The sequence below is a fragment of the Phragmites australis genome, chromosome 2, assembly GCF_958298935.1.
Source record: "Phragmites australis chromosome 2, lpPhrAust1.1, whole genome shotgun sequence".
Taxonomy (NCBI): domain Eukaryota; kingdom Viridiplantae; phylum Streptophyta; class Magnoliopsida; order Poales; family Poaceae; genus Phragmites; species Phragmites australis.
In genome coordinates, this window is record NC_084922.1 from 39,152,091 (window position 1) to 39,173,739 (window position 21,649).

General features: G+C 40.6%; 1 long non-coding RNA gene and 1 pseudogene across 1 annotated transcript; one reads left to right on the forward strand and one right to left on the reverse strand.

Annotated features, from left to right (window-relative positions):
* Window positions 1-1,805: 1,805 nt before the first annotated feature.
* Window positions 1,806-12,591, reverse strand: LOC133908769 (uncharacterized protein At4g18490-like; annotated as a pseudogene).
* Window positions 12,592-13,780: 1,189 nt separating this feature from the next.
* Window positions 13,781-15,378, forward strand: LOC133910092 (uncharacterized). Its single transcript, XR_009908484.1, has 2 exons — window positions 13,781-14,579; window positions 14,671-15,378. It is a non-coding gene; the product is annotated as an uncharacterized LOC133910092 (long non-coding RNA).
* The last annotated feature ends 6,271 nt before the right edge of the window (window positions 15,379-21,649 follow it).

The window sequence follows — 21,649 nt, forward strand, 5'->3', positions numbered from 1 at the left end:
GTGCTCGCCGGTAGCTCTTCTTCCTCCTCTGTGATGCCAGTACCTCTCGTTGTCACTCCACTACTGATATGTTAGGGATTAGGGTTCACCCAACCCCAGACTATAGATGGAGGGATGGGGCTGCGGTGAGGTAGCGTAAGCGCCGCCGAGCATGAGATTTGAGGAGGGCGGTGGGCAGCGCCGGTAGGTGGGTTTCGATGATGGAGACAACGAGATCCAATGTGGTTGATGAAGGGTTCGGAGGATCCAGTGGTGCTCATACCAGAGGTGAGAGAGAAGATGTGGGGAGGTGGAGGTAGGGCGGCGAGTTGGCGACTAAGGCGATGGGCGGCTCCGACGCCATCCTTGGTGCTGGTAGCCGCATGGGTGGCGGCGGTAGGTGGCGACCGGCGGGGCTCGTCAATGCGATGGCTTTGGCGGGCCAAGGGAGGTGGCATGGGGTGGTGGAGGGGGATGGCGACAGCTGGTTTTGAGGTGAGATGGTGAGGTTAGCTTTAGGGTTTGGCTTTTCTATATGAGTTATGGGATAATATAAATGACCCGATCTTGATCGAACAGACCACAATGGTGACTTAAAGTTGGCAAATTTTCAGGTGATTGACAAGGAGAAGGTCCAAAATATATTTATGATTCATTCCAAACGACTATGATCCAACATTATTGTAGTCTTGATACAAAAGATTTGACCCCAAGAAAGAAACGTAAAAGACGTAGCAAACACATGCAGGAATGACACTAAGGGCCTGTTTATTTAGGCTTCTGCTTCTGGCTTCTTTGAAAAGCTGTGCTTTTTGCTTTTCTAAAAAGTTGCTTTTGAATTTTAGCTGTTGGATTTTACAATAATTTTTTAGCTTCTAAGCACACTACTTCTCAGAAAAACTACTCTCAGGTAGCTTCTCAACTTCTAGATCATTTCCTCATAAGCAGGCTTCTGGCTTCTCCAAAAACCACTTTTCAGCAAACCCGTTTGTTTGGACTTCTGGCTTCTTGGCTTCTGACAGAAACAGAAGCTAGAAGCAACCTGAAAGAAACAGTCCCTAAACCAATAGGCCATGAGAAAACTCTCTTGCAATCTACCTGTGGTAGCTCGTGTGCAACTCATCACGACGATCATCACATAGGATATGATTGGTTGCCTGTACATGGCTAATAGGATACAAGCAGTAGGTGTTTTGTTGTCTGTATGTCCTCTTCAGCTTGCTCCCGAGATGCAAAAGGGGTCTCTTAGCTGGCTCTATAGATAGATAGATTTTAGGTGTTTCTACAAAGCCAGGCTCGCTAGATGCAGGTTGGTGTCCTACTAATTATATTATTAATATGTATTAAGTGATATTGACATATTTTGAAGAATATTAAAGCTTAATAAGATAAATTAAGGATTATAAAAATACAGTTGCACAAAATAAATATTATGATAATATTTATTTGTCCACTTCTATATCATACAACATACTTTTACACGAGCAATCAAACACCATTTTTTTCTCAGCTAGATTAAATAAATACAGACAATCAAACAAAATATCATTACATACACTTGGCTCACATATACGAGCCAAGCCAGAACATGCCAGCAACCAATCAGGCCCTAATGATGCTGAGGGTCCGGTCCTCCAGGGCTCAGGCGCATGGAGTCCTGCACCGCTGCGGCAACCGCACCGCCTCTGCTCTGCCCCGCTCCGGGTACCGTCATCTCGGATACCTCCCCCTGGCCGGTGGCCGTAGGCGCTTCCGGCCGTTCTCTCAAAGCCCGAGCTGACTCCGAGCACACCACCGCGGAGAGCAGCAAAGCGATGCAGAGGAGGTGACTCGTGCCGATACTTGCCATGGGTTCTTCCTTCGGAGATCCTGGACCCAAACAGTCGAGCTGCAGTGGCAATGCACTATCTCTCCTGCAGACACTAGCAGTCGCAAACAGCTTAGTGCCAGGAGGAGCTAGCAGTAGAAGGATCACACAAGCCGAAGGTGATGGGGTCCTGGAGCTACAAGGCAGGTCGTCTTATATAGAGCAGGGCGTAAGAGGTGTTGTACGCTCATACATATTTTTGAAGCCAGTGCACATAAAAACTAATCAATTCTGTGGACCTCAACGGTTAATCGGCAGTTGCTCGTAGCCGGCTAACTTAAACAAACCAGAGTCTGAAAGTACACCAACTTTGCAGCCGTGGGACGCCGAACCACTAATCAGGCCTCTCCTGAGTGCATGCTTCCATTTAACCCCCCTTAGGCTCGTCCATACGCTTCAACTTCAACCACTCTCATTGGAGATACACAACGCAAGGCACAGCCGGTATAGCATCTACCGGCTGCTACTAGGCAGCCAACGGAGACTTCCATACATACTACCGCGAGCTGTGCTACTCCAACTACAACTTCAATTGAATGGATAAATACGGTCCAGTTCATCGGTATCCTTTTTTATCCGAATCAATGATCTCATCTTTATCTTAAAACTTTTGGCTCTGATACGCGGATGAAAGAAAAGGGGAGATGTTGGACGAGACAGTAGGGTAGGAGTCGGCAGCCACAACATTCTGAAGCAACCAATGGGCGGCAAAATGGAAGGAAACGAATCACAAGATTCTGAAGGGCGGCCATGGGCGTTCGTTTTGTTTAAGCCGGTTGGCCCAAAAAGCAATTATTAATATCTGGAAAGGAACTACATAGTCGAGTAAATTTCCGGGACTTTACAGAAAAGACGGGAAAATTACTGAACAGACCTTAGGTTTCTACTTTGCATGTGACCTCGCCGAAGAAGATGGAGGATGGAAGCAATCTGCTTCCACAACGCCTATGGCCCAACGGTAGGAGGTGTTGGCTCGAAGCTCGCTATGCGCCCAGAGACAGACCGAAGAACCTGGTAGTTGATGTCATCCACAGCTTGGATCGCCACTTGCTAGGCCTCAGCCATGGAGGTTGATGGGGCCAAAGCTGGGAATGAACCTCATAGGCGACATAATAGCGCGGCGGAAGTGACTGATGTTGAGAATATGAGAAAAATAGGAGGAGAAACGTGGCACAGTGACATATATGAAGTCTCCTTTACTACTTGGGAGTATACAACTACTTGATTTTCCAGATGTACAAAACGCCAGATAGGGAGATACAAAAACCGTCATAGGGAGACCAAGCCTACCTGTGCTGGTGGCAGCAAAGACCGTCAGGGATGGCAGGAAGGAAGACATAATGGCCGACTTCCAAACTCCAAGGTATTGACCGACAAAAACCACCTAAGACTATCCTAACTTCTTGTTGGGGAATGGTCTCACAGGCTCTCTTCGGATCTTGGGTTTAAGACCTTTGCGGCTATTGCAGGAATTGTTCGATACTCCGAAAGTAATCTTCGGATCGGAACTGCAGAACATCTCCACCGGATGAAATTGGCAAAGCCTACGCCAGGCCTTCGGTGCCAACTGAGGGTATTCGCTCGACGTCGCGAGGGAATTAGCTAAATGGATGCAGAAGGTGTCGTCACAGGCGAAGCCTTCCTTAGGCTTTCGGAGGCCAGTCGAAGACCACTGCTTGGTGCTACCAGGGGGACGAATGAAGAGAGACCCAAGACGTCGCCAAGCGTGGGCCTCTGGGAGCCCAAACGAAGAGCGTTCGTTACTGACAACCAAAGACAACAAGTGGCAGAATTATAAATAATCCAGTTGTACTTAGAAAAATACCGAATTACCTACAAATATACCGAGAATGTGGTAGTTAGAAGAGCAATATCGTAAACTATAACAGGGTGTGCGTGAATACGACCTATAAATAGGCCGTGACTGTAACCGAAAAGACGAATGACACTAGTAGCAGTACATAGTTCCCCACCTTGTTTACTATACTTCAACAATTTCACACGCCTAGTCATATTCTTGAAGTATAGTAAACCAGCATAACACTAACAACACAAATAATTCATGCATTCAACTAGAGTTATTGATTCCAAGTAATTACAGTGATCAGCAGTTTAAAGGTGCCATTATCAAAATACAAACAAAAACTCATAAAAAGAATAGAGCAGAACTAGGATTGAGTTGGTACTCTGCATGTATATGGGTGCATTTGGTTCCAGTGTACCATTTAGGCCTTGTAAATTTGAATTTTCAAGCCAATGAGTTGTCTAGAACTCTAGACACCAGCCCTGGATGGGCTGGTACAAGATAAAGTGCCGTTTGAATAATCATAGATGGGACAGGGCCCAAAAAACGAGCATTTATATGGATAACTCATATAAGATGGGTTCACCTGGGAACGCCCCACACCACCAAAAACTCACTTCTGCCTAACGTTGGATCTTACTTGACATCACATCAGGTCATCTTTTATTAGGTTATTTATCCGCTGCAGTCAGCTTATCATCTCTGTACATAAGTAATTCGCTTACAGAAAATGGTAGGTACTACTACTGGAATTTCAACATCCTCCTTCATATTCACATATAAAGAACTAAAGCTAAAGTCGAAAACATAAATTGAAATAGGGTGTGTTAACTTACAGCATTAATGGTCCCAACTTCCTCAAATAAGTACCTCTTGGATCCCAGGCTGTTCGCAAATTTCTGAAGAGAGCAAATGTTCATGTGGTCAAGGAATGGCAGGTTTAACATCCAGAAATGTAAAATTAAAGTGGAAAAATCGTTCAATTAGGATATTTTCTCCTCAAACATTGGGTGGTTTAACATCAGCATCATATTGTTGTTAACGATAGCCCGCACTGCTAGCTCTTTAGCTTCTGCGTGTTTCCTCTTCAACAAAATGCATATCTGCACAGTAAGACATGCATTCAAAAAATATTTCACATATCATTGCAAATGATAACTGTTAGTCTAGATCCATCTGCATGCTAACCCAGGTATATCACCATCATGGTAAAGCAAAAAGTTCAGGTTGAAGAAGTTAACAATATTACGACAGCAAAACATAATTCTTTAAAAAAACATGAAGCACGAACCACTGAAGTTTTTTTTTACAAATATAAAGTTCTCAGGCTAATATATAATTTAAAAAGATGGATAACTCTCTGGTCAAACTCAAACAGAATCATGCAAAGACACGATACATCTGCATATAGTAGGGCTTTCTTTAGATGACATAGTTGCCAACTCTTATGTTGACAAAACTATAAAGTACTACTAAGAGAACCTCCACACGTAGTTTCATGCAATAAAGCAGTTTGCACTCTAGTTGTAGCATTCCGGACAAAGATAAGAAAACATTGGACAGTTTAAATCATTGGACAGATTTACTCACATCTTCAAGCTCCTCTCTACAAGCCTCAGCTTTTTCTACATTTCCATCACTTTCTAACAGTGCAGGCAACTATAAATCTGAAATGTTCCCCATCTCACATGGCGTAACTGAAGAGATTGCATTATTCACATGAGCTTTTGGAGTTCCACTTCCCAGAATCTAAACAGCGAAATCAAGAAGGGCATGGTAATTAACATCATACTACCTCCAGTTCCGAATGCAAGTCAATGTGTGTCCTTTCACAATCTGAAAGTGATAATTGACTAATGATTTCTAACTTTATGTAGTAATACATTAGTAAATAAAATAAAATATATGATATTATCATTATTATGGAAGTATTTTTATGACAAGTCTATTGGCATTTGTTTCGTTCAAGATCTAGAAACTTCCATCCATATTAGTGATCATTATTGGAACCTTTTGACCCTGTACAATAACGGCATGCATTTGAAACCGGAGGTAACAATACAACACTTATAAAATCTTCAGTAATTTTCATGACACTCTTACTGTTTGCTTTCCTGACTCCGGAACAGTTTTAGGTGATTCTCTGCATGATGAATTGCCAAGTTGTTACTTGCAATAGAAAGAATTATATAGTCTTAAAATTTATGTTTATTTCTCAAATGTGATCCAACCGACAACCTCACAGCTGGAGATCTCATTACGCGTTTGAGCACAGTAGGAGCTTTTGGATCTGGAACTGATTCCTGCAAGGAAAGTTAACAGCATGAACAAAATTACTAATAAATTAACACAGATAAAAACTTTTTCATCTAAAACCCTACTACTTATATTCTTTCCTGAATAGCTTCAGTAATTTATTAAAATGTTGCTATACACGACCAATTCTGCAGTCTACTTATAAGTGAATTAGACAATTAGTTGATATACTATGAACATTCAGTTTTAGCTCAAACATAGACCATGAAAAATCAGCACTATAGAACTCGCAATATACTGAAAAATTCAAAATATAATGATTCGATTTTTACTTATATGCACACTCTTAAATCTTAAGTCAGGGTGCTAATTTGATTATCTTACCTTAATTATTGCAGGATTCATACCATAGAAAAACCATAATTAGTACAGAAATTTGATAGTTGAAAAGACAAGTCTTTATACAATTTCTGTTGTTACGTACTCTCTCCAATCCGAAATAAGTGTCTTTTTGACATCGAAACGGTCCCCAAAATACAACTTTGACTACTACTTTTTATTGTAATATATTGATAAAACATAGCAAAAATATACTATTATGAAAGTACTTTTCGAGACAAATCTACCCGTGTCATTTTCATGTATCCAAACTCAATACACAAAAAGCAATTTTAGCCAAAGTTTGAAACAGTTGACTGCACACAACCCAATACGACACTTATTTTGGACTGGCGGGAGTAGGACATAAATTCAGCTATCACACAGGGTGTCAAAAATAGAAAAATTGAGCTACAATACACGGTCTATCAAATAAATGGATATGAATTTTTAGATTATGATGCACAGTTAGAATACCTCTCACAAACTTTAATATGAAATCAGCACGTACATATATAATATTGATTCGACTGCAAAATGCACAAATTTCTGTTTATAAATTATACTAGCTTTTTGGCAATATATGAACAAACCTCAGATGAAGACAATGAGGATAATCAAATTAGGAAACAAGTTTTAGAGTTGAAACGGAAACACCTTTCTTAGGAAATATAATACTCGATAGGAAGAGAAGTAGAGAACATACCTCAGGAATCTTTTGCATTATGGATGGGCTAAGCAACGCAGATTTTTCTTCAAGAACGGAGTTAAGGATTTTAGATGTTGTTACAGGGGAACCCTTGCCCCTACTCACTTGTACTGATTCCTTCTCCAGAAGCAGGTCAGACTTAGGACTTCTGATACCTAATTTTGCAAATCTACATTCAGATAGATTATTTTAGTTGCCTCTCATGCAATTTTTAGAAGGAAATGGATAACAGGAGGATAAAGATACCTTGCTCCTGTCAGTTGAGAAACTGTTGGTATTTTATCATCTTTGGAAGGAGTACCTTGTGATGAATCAGAAGCATTGCTACTTTTTAGAAGCACATGATTTGCAACAACTTTATGTCCAGTGCTATGTGATGTGCTGCTTCTAGCATTTAGTAGAGATAGGTTCCCTGCACTAGGTGGCTCAAGGCTGAAAAAAGTTATATATCAATGTTACCTGGACACTTGTGTCCAAATTTATTTGCCGAATCGGACACCCCGAATCCGAGTCGGATTCCGAGTTGTATTTCACGTGTCCAAATCTTCTTTGCTGAATCGGACACCCGAGTCCGAGTCAGATTCCGACACCTGTATCCGTGTCCAAGTAACACTGTTATATATTAGCATGGGACCAAATATGATGTCAAGATTTCAAGAATGTCCTAATTACACTAACAAAGGTTTTTTTAGCTGCAGAAGTAGATGTATTTACAGAAGTATTTAGATATGGTACAATAATAGATTATAATAGTCTATGGCAACACTCAAATCATGTGAACTGTCAAATGACAATTTTATCGGGGAGCACAAATACAAGAATTAGGACTTTTTTATTTGTGAGGAAATAAATCAGAGGTGCAGTTGTTGCGCATGGAATAATTTTCCACGTAATGATAAAGGATCAGACTTTATCTCCAGCTATCAACCTATTAATTCTACCTGCATAACTATATTGCGATTGTACACATTGGTGTGGAAAAGCAAAGCTAGAAGCAGCGAACATTAGCATCAGATAGGAGTATCAAATAAGGAGACTCATAAGCCACCAAATAACCTATGATGTGAAAGGTTCGAGATAATAAGATCTTGCAATAAAGGGCCAGAATGGAAACTGCAAAAAACCAAAAGTGGATGTGATTCATTCTACTTGATGAATCAATCCCACATCTGTGACATCCTTTTATTGAAAAGTGTACTTAAAAGTAAAAAAAGAATGGGTCAGAAATTTACACTTTCTGCGAACAGAAACCATCATATTTTCAATAAACTTTGAAGATTGTCGTGATTTCCAATTGAAATTAGTTAAAAAGAGCAAGACCAATAACATTAAAACTTTACAACGATTTTCAGTCAGACAGCATTGGGCAAGTTACTACCATATGGACTAAAATGGTGAATTGAAACTATGGAATTATGTCAATAATAGAAAGTACAAATCAGGTTCGCATCATTTTCAATAAGAGCTAGTTACAAAGAGCAAGGCAGATAACATTGAATCTTTAGTAAGACTTTCATTCAGGCTGAAATTATGGGATTACATCATCCATGATAAGTTGATAACATGGACAGGTCAGAACTTCAAAGTGAATACAAGCAGTGTTGTGCATAACCAAAAAAAGAAACTGCTGAATGAGTGTTCGATATGATGCATTCATAATTTGCAGGATTTGAACGATGATTGTTTCTTACCCTAATTTGGCATTCCTATCATCTTTGACATTCATGGAGGTGGACAATAGCCCATGTGATGTTGGCTTGCTGTATGTTTTTGATAAAGCAGTTCTAGATTTGTCAGGTCCTGCTCTAGCCTACTTGTGTTCCTGCATATTCAAAAGCACATTCATTATTCGATACACAGTTAAAAAATTCATCCATAGATGCTAGTCTGCCAGTCTGACTACCACCTTTTCAAGTCTGTAGGATGTGTAGTCATCTTTTTTATAACTTTACTTGCACCAGATAATTGATTTAAGGTTGTTTCTGATGTTAGTTTGACCCTGCTTCCTTTCATATTCGCAGACTTGGACAAAAGAGAAAAGCTTCTTGTCTCATTCACCAGTGCAGGTTTGGCATTTCTGATTTCCCTGCGTGAAATGTATCGTGATAGTATCACCTGGTAAGAAGTTATTTCAGGAAGGTGCAGCTTGGCTCACAAATAAGTAAATAATTCCATTGTCACACTTCTCTATATTAGATTCCCTTTTTTTAGGGGATATATTAGATTCCCTGCCACTACAATAGATCGAAATGTATGTGCACCAGAAAGCAGAATGGTAGACTATGCATTTACTCCTACACTATTGGGATTTGATTCAAGATAAAGAACAGTGACGAAGATAAATCTCCGCATTAAAGAAGAGAGACTCTTCGGACCTGAAGTCCCTTCCTCAGTATTCGTTGTCCCACATGATTTCTTCTTTAAAAACTTCTTAGGAGCACTGCTAAAACTTTGGTTAACTTGACTTCATTAAGAGAGGCACTTTCATCCACAACCTAATTTTGGGAATCTAATTGACCCACCGATCTTCTTGAGATACTGGGATTCACAGAGCTGGTGTTCCTGGATTGTGAACTAATCGACTGCTCATTGTCATTACTCTCCCTTGATATATTGACTTTACCTAAGTCCGTTGTAGGAGCTTCTTTACTATTCAGAGGATCTGCTGGCACTTGTGTTGGATCTTCTTCAAATACAGCACTGCAGGGGAAATTCTGAGAAGGTAGGTTAGCAGCTGCTTTTGTTGGGTTAACAGCTGCTTTTGTCGGGTATGCATCATTAGAATACTCTCCATGCTTGTCATGGGACACTGAGTCTACTTTAGTTTGTTCCATTCTTGTAGGATCAACACTGGTATGTTCTTGCACTTTGTCAGATGAATCAGCAGCATGAATATTTGAAGTCAGACGACTGGAATTTTTTACACTCCCATGCTTTGTCAGTTGAGAAGGTCTCAAAGTGGAAGCATCATGTGTCTGTTCCTTACTCTTGTTATCATCAAGAATATCAGTGCCCTTGGCCGAAAGGCCTCTTTGTGTATCCTTGCTATCCTCTGAAGAGACAAGGTTGGCTTCACCAGTAAATCTACTCATACTCTTTTCCTCAATCCCTAGCTTTGCATCAAGATTAAACTTTCCCAACCTGTAAGCAAACAAAACCAGTAAAACAGTACAACTAATAGCATGAAGTTCCCTGTCACCATGTCATAAACAATTATCAGTCTTTTCAGGTCAGTTACATTAACTTACTCATTAAAATCAAAGGAAAAGGAGAAATTGTCCGTTTCAGTTTCCTTTTTCCCTTCAGAAAGATCATCACCATTTGAGTTGTTGAGCTTCACTTTTTTCTTGAGAGGGCTAGAGAAATCTAGATCAGACATGCCCATTTTAATTGATGATAATTTGTCAAAGGCTCCATCAAGCCCAAAATCATCTCTGGTTAAAGAAATAGATTGTTAGAACCATCACGAGCAATGAGCAGTTGATTGCATCAAATGTTGAGGGATTCAAGCCTTTCAAAGATTTACTCACATGTTGTCAAAGCTGAACTTCTTGTTACTCTTTGGATCTGAGTCAATATTGAAGTCAATTATGTCTTTTCCTGATTTTGGTAATTTCCAAGATGAAAGAAAATCGTTGCCAAAGTCTTCATCTGCCAACATATAACAAGCATATGTCAGGTCAAATTATTAAATGACAAAGGAATAAAAAAACTTCCGTCAACCCACGGCGAAAGGTTGCAAGCACAATTCATGAACAATAGATTAATTTCCGGCAGGTAAGTAGGAGGCAAATACAATGGACATAGCCCTAAAGCAGTTCCCAATCAGACATCTTCGTTTTACCGGTATCAGGTTAATTTTACTTCCATGCAGGATAAATAAGGAACAAGGGGCCGAGATGATCGAGTACTGACAGCTCATAAAAGGACATACCAAGGGATGAACTTGTATTTTTAGCATTCACAGTAGAGACAGCTCTTTTTTGTGATTCCCCCATAGTGTCAACAAACTCAACCTGCATGCAAGGAAATGGGAAATATATTAGAAACCACCAAACAAGTAGAAGAGATAGATATATGTTCCAACAAATATTTACTATGTTAGCGCAATACTATGAATCAATGGATACACGAAAATATCCAAACATATTTGCAAATGTTACTGAACGAAATAAATTCCCCCCACCTCCCCCTTCTCAAGAAATCGATGTTACATTAAGATTAGACTATCTCAAAAAAAAAGTCACATCAATGACCAATAGAGCATGTAAGTTACCATAAAAAAGAAAAGAAAAAGGGTAATCTACTAGTGGTGACGAGCTTGGATGACCCTATCTCCCTCTCACAAAGATATTACTTCTATTCAGTTAACACTACCTAGCTTTAAACACTAAATATAGCAGCAGCACAACAATGGGAGGAACTATGCGTCTTTAATTTTAGAAGAGGAGAAGAAGGGCTTAAATATGACCTGAGCCATCTTGTGCTTTACCACTAGGCCACATTAGGTACTTACTGCCCCCACACAATAGATCTGGCATCAAATGAAAAGTCTGGCAATGCAAATCTGTACGCCCCTACTAAAATACGAAGAGAAAATTTTGAATACATCCACCACAAAAACAAATGATGACCTGAAGTACACCGAATGTCCTTAAGAACAGCTGTTTACAGTAAGGATGTGATCCATTCCCCATGCTACACAAATGAAACATCGGAGACACAACATTATCCCAATCACTCTTATATAATAGGAAACAACTTTGCACAACTGAATAAAGTAAGTAGAATTGTTTCTCCAAAAACGCAGCACAAGGGAACATGTAAAAAGGCGAACACTACTCCAATGAACTTTCTAGTACCTTAGAGTACCCCATGCAAGCAAACAAACAGCATCATGAAACAGGGAGCAAAAGGAAATGGAACAGTTATCAAATTTGCGCTACGCAAAATGAGACTGAACATGTTCAAGTCCTGGCTCCCAAAAAGGCAATGGCAAAACTAGTGCTAACGAGAACAATTTATAACAACCAGGAAATTATCATTGTCGCTGCTTGCTAGTTGCTATTGCTACACACCATAATGAAAACACATGGAACATTTGATCATCTGCACACCAAAATATGCAATTTCAAGACGCAAACACACAAAAACACGCGGACACATCCCCATACCACCTCCAACCCAGGGGCGGACTTAGCGTTGGGCATTGGTGTTCAGTTGAACATCCAATCCTTCTCCCTTTTTTTGGAAAATTTGGATCTGATAGCTCACAAAGCAGGTAAGAGATCTATCTTCAGGAACAAGTTGCATTCAAGCAAGTTAGGGTTCCTTACCAACGGGTCGGCGGGGGAAGTGCGACTGGCCGCCTGCCGTTCTTCGGTGGAACCACCGGAGTCTGGCGGCTGCCGTCTTCGTAGTCGGAGCCTCGGAGGAGGTTCGCGGCCGAATCAAGTGGGAGCTGCGGTGTGGTGCGGTGCGGTCGTTGTTTATCGAGCCCTCGAGGGAGACTCCGAGTCCCTAGTGGGTCGTAGAGCAACTCCAAAAACATCGCCAACACTCACGCCATTCCACTGAAACGCTAAAACGGTCAATTTTTTATCTCCAAGACTAGCCAACTCGCTCCTCATTTTGCTAGTCTCGCCGTCTGACTCCTCCCACACACTAAATCTGACATTTTTTCCACACACCACCCTCTAACCGTCGGTTATCTCATGCGCTCCCGCCACCATCCAGCATCCTCAAGCGCACCGTCACCATCTCCTCCCCCGTCTTCCTCCTCGTCGCCCAGCCCGGCTCCCCTTCGGCCTCCGCGGCTCCGCCCTGAGCCCCTGACGTCGCATTCTCGCACTCTTTAGAGGTAATGTATCCCAACGCTCTCTTCTTGCTTGCATTTCTTACCTCGATTTCTTGATCGGGAGCTCATTTGGGTTACTATAGTCCTAGATCAGTGCGAAATTAGAGCTTCCGCCGCATTTACTCTTATGCTGCCCCTTCAAATCGTGCACCGCAATCTTGAGATTGGGAGCCAACCAAAATTGGGGTCAAATCTTTTGCTCAATCCTTCGATTAGAGTTATTCTGCCCTTTGAAAATTCTCTAATCTAGTAAGTTCCATCAGCCATTTCCTATTATATTTTGGTGCATTTCTCCAATTCTTTGTCAGGGTCAGGGGAACTGGTAGGATTTGGCCGAGAATGGTTCGAATTTGATCCATCTTCTATGATTGTACTAGCAATTGTAGAGATCGTAGTGGTGTAATCGTATTCTTATTGGGTATCTACATGCTCTGGTTCGTAGTTGCAAGAGAAAGATTTGATATTTGTAGGTGATTCGGGAGTGGGAGGCTTCTTGATTTATGCTATGGGGACTTTATTTATCATTTGATTTGACTAAAAGTTATGGAAACTCATATTCTCGTTGCTGCTATGTTAATTGAGATGATGCATTGCTCAAAAAGCTCCAATTTTAATGAATTTAGTCATCTTGATCGAAAGTCCAATTTCTTATACTTCATGTACTGACAAGTCATAACAATAACTTACATCTGGCATCATCATCCCTACTGGATGACAATGACTTCAGATATTAGAGACGTGCAAGTTCTGCTCTATTTTCAGTACTAAATTTGCACATGCCCAATTTTCATAACTCCTTGTTCTTGGATGTGCAATTTCTAGGAATTTCCACACTTTGTTGATATGTGTTTTGCGTTGTTGATGTACTGAAGCCACCCAAATTCTTTCTTGCCTCTTCATGTACTGAACATTCTAATGAATCATATCAGATTAATATGTGTGCAATTGGCGATGCACTTTCTGGTACAATGCATGTGCTAGTTATTGAATTCTTTTAGCAGACCCATCGACGATTCAGCATCAGGTTCCACTAAGGCTAGGAACTAATTGAATCCTACATTAGGGGTTCTACAAGAGGCCGGTTGCCACCTAAGTCCTGCTTAAGGATGACCCAATGAAGCAATCAATTTAAATAACAATGAATCACAACAACAGCCTGTCATCTGCTTTTGCATCTACCGCCACATGTGCTTCTTCTATTTTTATTCAACACCTTCGACATGCTAAGATTATGTTAAGTACTTCACACATGCAAAGAATATGATGTAATAAATATGCATACTTTCTCTCTAATGTTAAAGCAGGGTGCTTCAATGGCGGATGCATTTTATTGTAACTTTTTGAGTTATGGAATAGATGGCACAAGTTGGGAGGATAGTTAGAATTTTAGCCCAATTAGAGAGAAATAATCACAAATTGAAGAACCTATCGTCTCCTCGAGACCCACCAACAAAAGATCCAAAAATTTCACCGAGCAAGAAGACGACTTGTTGGTACAAATATGGCTAAATACCAGTTTGGATGCATCAATCGGGAACAAACAAAATCGTGAATCTTATTGGGCTAGGATTCATCATTACTATCAGCAGAACAAGCAATTTGAATCTTTGCGCAATCAAAATTCTCTTGCCAACCGTTAGGGTACTATTCAAGAATAGTTTACAAGTTTTATGGATGTTATGACCGGATTCAGAATAGAAGATAAAGCGGCATGACAGCGCAAGACAGGGTATGCATCTATCTCTTTAATTTTCTTGCAGCTTTATATATTGTAGCTTTATATGTTGTGTGCAAGTTTAATAAGACATCTTCACTTGCAGATTGTTGAGACATGTACTTTGTACGAGGCGGAAGATACTAAAGGGAGATCATTTGGATTACTGCAGTGTTAGAGAATCTTAGAGCACCATCAAAAGTGGACTTCTAGATTATCTCAGAAAAAACAAAAGACAGCCTCCAATGCATGTTCGAGTACTTCATCTCTGGGTACGACCTCCAACGATGATGAAGTTGAGGCTTGCACTCTTGAACATGATCCATTGAGAAGGCCAATTGGCAAGAAGCCCGAGAAAGAACGATTACAACGAGGTAAAAGTTTTGCCTCTTCACATGGTAATACTGTCATGTTAGCATTGGATAAAGTGTGGTCAAAGAAGATTGAGAGGAAAGACAAGAAAGAGGCCAAGAAAGATGCTTGCTATAAGCAAGCACTTACAATGGAAGAAAAGATGATTGCACTTGAACAAAGTAAGCAGGAAATAAAAAGAAAGAAGGTAGCGCTAGAACAACAAAAGCTAGATCAACAGAGAAAGCATGATGAAGAGAGGATTATAAGCATGGATATTAGTGGTATGACTGGGCCACAACAATAGTACAACATGAGCTTGTAGGGTGAGATCATCGCTCGGCTATACAACACATCGGGTTGAGACTATTATATTTTTTAGTTGTGATCTCAGATCTCAATCTGGTTGTATATTTTAATATGCAATTGATTTAGCAGTTACCTTGCTGACCTTATGCAAGTATACACTGACATACATCCAGATATATAACTAGCTTGCGGATCATGGCATCATGGATGCAGTTATGTTCGTGGTAGCTGTTTTCATCTGCAGATGATGGTCAGAAATATGGAATCACATCATGTACAAAAGAAATTCAGTTGCGGTGATTGGCCTGATCATGCACAGATGACATTGTGCTCTCGTGCTTGCTGGGTGTATAACAGAGATACTTTTTAGCTTGCAGCTTAGGCCATAGAACAGAATGTTGCAATGTTATGTGCTCGGGACCTGCGCCTCATGAATTCTATGCTTGGGACATTGCAATGTTGTGTGAACTATTTGTTGTATGAGCTATTTGTTGTGCAAACTATAAATTGTGTCAAAAGAATAAGATACATTAATTCAGAAAGAACAACATACATCATCATATATAATTTGAAAACACTACACCCCTCCATAATTAAAATACTACTTGATATGTGTGAGAAAACACAGAGAGAGCTGGGAGACGAGACACAGCTTCGGAATGACAAATGGACTTGCATATATAGATCTGGAAAAATAGTCGTGGAAAAAATAGCGGTTAAAAAATAGCCATTGGAAAAATAGTCATGGGAACAATAGCCGTTGAAAAAATATCCGTTAGAAATATAGCCGTTACAAAAATATAGTCGTTACGAATATATTGTTGGTTATATAATACTATTAAAAAATTGAAGAGAGAATATGGAGGATAAAATATGGATGTGATGTTGGAGTGGTGGAGTAATATGGAGGAGCAATCTTTATAGATGACAATCCATATGGGGATATGGAGGGTGAAATATGAATGTGTTGTTGAAGTTACTCTAACAATGGATGGACTGGTGTGGCGTGAGTCCCATAAATTTTTTTTATACTAGCTAAATACCTGTGCGTTGTTACGGTCATATGAACCATATTCGTTCACATGAAAATTGGACAACTTCTCAAAACTCCCACAAAATACAACTCATAATTCACATGTCTCATAGGCTGAATGCAAGGGATGATGATGCACGATCCCAGCCTGCATGTGAGCTATGCCGGAGCCGTTTGAGCGCAGCACTCGCCACCACACACGCCCACCAGATCAAAGCCGCTGCCACACACCTCCGCTCTGATCTCCCCCTCTGAACCATGCCATCCTCGCAACCTAAGCTTCTCGTCACACGGCGCGTAGTTGCCCTAGTTGAAGGCGTAGATCTTGCCCAACAGCCAACACAACTGTATATATCAAAAACAGAAAGACACACTTAAGTGAATCAAATTTTGAGCATCAAGTTGCAAGACAAGATGGATACCATCTCTACAAGCATGTCTCAACCGCTTTGAATGAACCATAACTATTAAAATAGCACCCAACACATCTTGGGAAGAATCCGCATAGAAGATCCCTTCTATGTTGCACTCTAGGCAGCCCACCGGTTGTTGGTACCAGAATGATGATTAAGTAATACAGGTCGTTCCTTCAACTACGCTCTCAACCATAAAAGATCAAAGGTAGTGTCTTTTGCCCATAAAATTTCCTATCTCCCGCTAACAGGTTCTCACTATGTGCACTTGTTCTTGCAATCCAGAGAGGAAATTAGAATAAATGTCTGCAGCATAAGATCATGAGTCCAAGAATAAGGATGTAAATTAGGTCTTACGAGATTCTTCATGATACTCCAATGCTTTTTCTAGTGGCTATGCACTCCACCAGAGCATGCATAATGAATTCAGAGTATGTGCCCTGAACTCACCAATTTGCAATCAGCTCTACGAGGCTTCAGTATAGCACTTGTCTAGCCTGCAAGCACCTGTGGATCAGCTAGTTTTAAAGAAATCTTTATATTGTGATTCTATGAGTCTAATTAAATGAGATTCAGAAACTAAATGCTAAATTAGATGTAACTGCTCTAGCTTCCCTAAAACAAAATTACAAAAAAGATGCTACCATACAATCGAGAAAAGCTAAAATTGGGTATCAATGATAAAATCTAGAAACAAAATTTGGAAAAGAAAAACTTGATAAAATCTTAACATGGAGTTAATAAAAGCTATATCAGATGGAGTCAACAACTCAATGACTTTTTCAGAGTCATGTATGTACTGTCAAGTCCTATACTCTCAAATGGTAAGCTGTAGCTGAAGCTAAGCGCTTAATAAACCATCCATTACTAAATCAAGGTCCGCTAAATATGTATAGGTTTTAGTCCCAGATTGAAAAGTTGAAGTGTTTCACCGTGGAAAAAAACATCTTATACTTTGTAGTGTAGAACAATTCTATGCTTGTTTGTTCGTAATACAGTACCAAACTACTTTTTCCAAAACATAAGGATTGAAAGTCAGTTTTGCACAGTTCATCACTCTACTAAACAACTAAATAGTCCGAGTGCCAACCGAATTTGAGCAAAAAGATGTTGCTTAGTCTCACTGCTGCAACATTAATCACATAGATCACTTAAATCAGAATTTTGTCCCACCTAATCCACTCAATTAATAGGTGCTACAGGAAATCCGAGATCAGAATGATGCCTTGCACAGGAAAGACGTGGAGGGGTTCGTTTGGCGAGGCGGTACGAGCCTGCATTTTCAGGCATGCGGTCTAGCGATCGTGGAAGACCGGTGATGGAGGGACGATGGCAGAGGGGGGACGTTCCTTCATCGCCAGTCCTTTCGGCCAGAGTTGAGCTTGATGAAGTACTTCTTCATGTGGCTGGACATCTACTTCGATGTCTTGGTCATCATGTAACTGCGCGAGATGATCCTCCAGTCCACCTCCCATACCTCTTCTACCCCATTAAGAAGAACCTAAGAGCCAAAATGAAATTCGTCATTTTTAGCACAAGGACACAATAAGATCCACCAATTCTAGCAGGTAAGGTTGTGACTTACTTACTTGAGCTCATCCTCCATCTAGTGGACACCTTTCTTCTGCTCTTGGTCGGGGACACACACAATTAGATTCAGAGGTCGTAGATGGCGATGTAGAAGCCCTATACCATGTATACCCGCAGCATTAGTGATCCCTCTCCTTTTATCCTCCTTTGTCTTGGCTTTCCCTAACACAGGATATGGAGTTGGAGACCAGGAGATCGATCGATGCGGGTAGGGAAGAACATAGGAGATCGATGCGGGTGGGGGAGGATTCAGGAGATCGATCAATGGGGGGCAAGTCACAAGAGCAGTGGTGCTAGCGGCAACACGCTGGAGTAAGGGAGCGAGGGGAGGAGGGTTAGGGGATTGAGCGGAATCAAGGAGCAATGCGGAGCGATGACGTGCTAGAGTTAGGGTAGGAGGCCGGATCTTGAGGTAGATCGAGCGGGTGAGCGGGATTAGATAGACGACGATGCGGTGTTGCATGCAGGTGAACAATTTTATGGGCAGGTGAGCTAGCAGGATCAAATGGACGAGGAGCAAGTGGACGAATGATGTGGGTAGATGAAAGAATTTATTAGAGATTTTTTTAAGTAGTAGAGATATATATATTTTAATATTTGCAAAATTACATGGTCATTTCAAAAAAATTGCAACCATAGGCTACCAGCATGCTCAACTGGCGGACCTTGACTGTCAAGGAATTAAAAATTGAGTGAGAGACATGTGTCGCCCAAATTAATTTAATTTGTGGCAGAATAGGCATCTATGTGCTGTAATTTTTTTTGTCGAATTGTCCAGTGCCATTAGATGTTTGTGTAATATTTTGGATACCCGGATTTGATGGAAACGGAAAGTTGAACATGGTGATTTTAATGGGAACTACGACATACATGGACGTTGGCATGTACAGTTACACGATCATTATAACATAAACAAGTACTGCGTCTAAACCTAACATGTCTTAGGGAATGTAAACAACAGAATTACAACATCTGGTCTACTGAGTGTAATGTTGGTACTTTCCCTTCTTCACCGCTTCTAGCCCTGCCTCACGCGCCTAACGTGCCCTCTCACACTTCCTCTCCCTCTCCGCCTCATGGGCTTCTGCCATCATGTGGTTATGCTCCTCTCTCATTTTCTGCTGCTCCTCCTGAATGCACTTGCATGTAGCCTCACTCCTCTCGTTAGCTTTAATCTCATGGAAGCATCTCCAAGTGGCGTGGTGCTCAGTGTGAAGGATGAACACATCCGCTTCCGACTGCTTCGTATCCAGTCACTATAAAAAGTCATATAACAGTGCTAGTGACTACAATGAAGGCCAAAATATTAAGTGGTAAATCTTAGTTTTTTTAAGTAGATTGGCAAGAAGTTATTACTCGGTGGTAGGAGCAAACATTAGTGCTTCCCTAAGGTGGATCATACTTGTAGTTGTGGCACATGAAGAACCTCCTTCCATAGGTATAGGAGAATTCGGACGACTTCATCACCCTACAAATGTCTCCACACCAGTATATTGGCACTTCAACCCCATCAGACGTAGTATCAGGCATGTATTTCTTGGGAAAAGGATCAAACTCCATTTTTGTTGGAGTTATGGAGGTTGAGGCTAATGGTTTGGTTCTACATGTAGTTAGAAGATCATCTATTTATACAGCGGATTCATGCTGGTGCATGGACTAAGTCCACAGAAATCGGCTCTGGAAAGCAGTTGATTCTGTAGTAAGCTGTGGTCATATTAACTGAAAATGCTAGATCTAAAAATGCTACTTCTAAAAAACCCACATCTGAAAAGCCTACTTCTGAAAAAACCTACATCTAAAAAGTCTACGTCTGAAAAGACTAAGGCTAAAAATGCTACTTCTAAAAAGCCTAGGTGTGAAAAAGGTTACTTCTAAAAAGTCTAGATCTAAAAAGGTTACAAATGAGAAGGCTAATTCTGAAAATGCTAGGTTTAAAAATGGACATGTTTACTAATATGACATGTTCTAGTAGACGCCATCAATTTTATTTTTCTGGTTAGATGTGTGCAGTTAACACAAAGTTGACGGTGATATTACATTGATAAGAATAGAAAAATGCTTCTACTGTATGGATCGGGAATGTCTCCCCAGCGCAGGAATGCTTCACGCCTTTAAAGCTCAATCTCCAGCCTCCTTAGAATGTCCTATCGAAGACGATGTTCCTCTTCACGCCTTTGAAGTTCCTTGGCCTGTCACTTGTGTTCTTATTCCCGACATTAACGTTCTTATTGGCGCTCATGCCGTGCCTCCTGTCATAGCCGTGTTTCCTTCATTCTAATCTCGTACTCACATTTTGTTTCAGCCTCTCTAATGTAGCCCTCACAGTATGGTGGCCTAACAAGGTCGATCCATTCCTTTAAATGATATGGCTTAGGATAATAAATCCGGAGTTAGAAGTGATATGCTCAAGGTATAATTGGGAGATGTGGATGAAGGTAAAGAGAGAGGTGCACCATGAAACCATCGTGAATCTTTGGACACATAAAGAATCTCCTACCAAAAGTCTAAACCTCGAAGGACGTCGACATTCAAGCTCGATTGCCACACATACACAATGGACGCTCGTGCCACTGTGGCACTCCCATAGGGTGGTTACTCTAGGGATCCATAATTGCCTATTTTGATGTGTCAAAAAAAGACAATTATTATCATGGTCTGAAAAGGTTAGGTCTAAAAAAGCCTAGGTCTGAAAATGGATAGCATATTCAAAATTACGTCCACCACATGTGAGACCAAATCTTTGACTTGTAAAGGGAGGTGGAGAATATGCCAAGTACTCATGTAATACACCTGTAGGACACTTCTGTATACATCGATCCATGGTGCACCTGCCCATGCCATTATAGGGATGCTCCTCCTTCACCTCGTGTTCCTCCTCATCTGTCAGCGCAATACGGTACTGGAGATTATTGGGACTCATGATTCCTCGCAGTTCACTCTAAGTCAGTATGATTGGAACTGTTAAAAGTTCACTCTAAGTTAGTATGATTGGAACTGTTAGAATGACATTGTAATTTGTGTATCATCCCATCAATCTTCGCCCATTTACATTCCCTAAGACATATTAGGCAAAACTCCGATACACCACTAGGGGTATCGTATATGCCATTGTACGTTAGGTCGACGTGTTTATTATGATTGTTGTGGAATGCTCGTGGTATCACTCTATAATAGGAAAAAAATCAAAAAAAAAAACAAAAACACGGTGCATGAAAGATATTATGACACTAACAATAACATGGTAGCATGAAGAAAGTGCCATTACACTGATATTAACATAGTACTATAACACCAATAATAACATAACACTATGAAACTAACTACAACATAGTAACTATAGGTTACGACTCCTCTTCGGGATGACCCCCTTGGTTGCATCCGCCCTCAGT